The following is a 278-nucleotide window of genomic DNA, read 5'->3' on the forward strand; positions in this document are numbered from 1 at the left end:
TGGGGGGGTGGGTGTTGCTTTTGCTTTACCACTGTAAGCCCACTCAGCACATCACAAAAGCACCCGGATGCCTCTGAGCCAGGAGCACCCAAAGGGTCCTTGAACCCACCCACCGATAAGGGGGAGCAAAATAAGTGCATTTGCTGCAAACAGCCATTTATGCTACCCAGCCATGCCCCAAGGCATGGCAAGGACCATTGCTCTTCCTTCCATGAGCTGCAAGGCAGGGGCTCCCTCTGGGCAGTGAGACCCCAGGGGTGCTGGGCAGCCCTGCTCAC

The sequence above is a fragment of the Cariama cristata genome, unplaced genomic scaffold, assembly GCF_000690535.1.
Source record: "Cariama cristata isolate BGI_N322 unplaced genomic scaffold, ASM69053v1 scaffold39641, whole genome shotgun sequence".
Classification (NCBI taxonomy): Eukaryota; Metazoa; Chordata; class Aves; order Cariamiformes; family Cariamidae; genus Cariama; species Cariama cristata.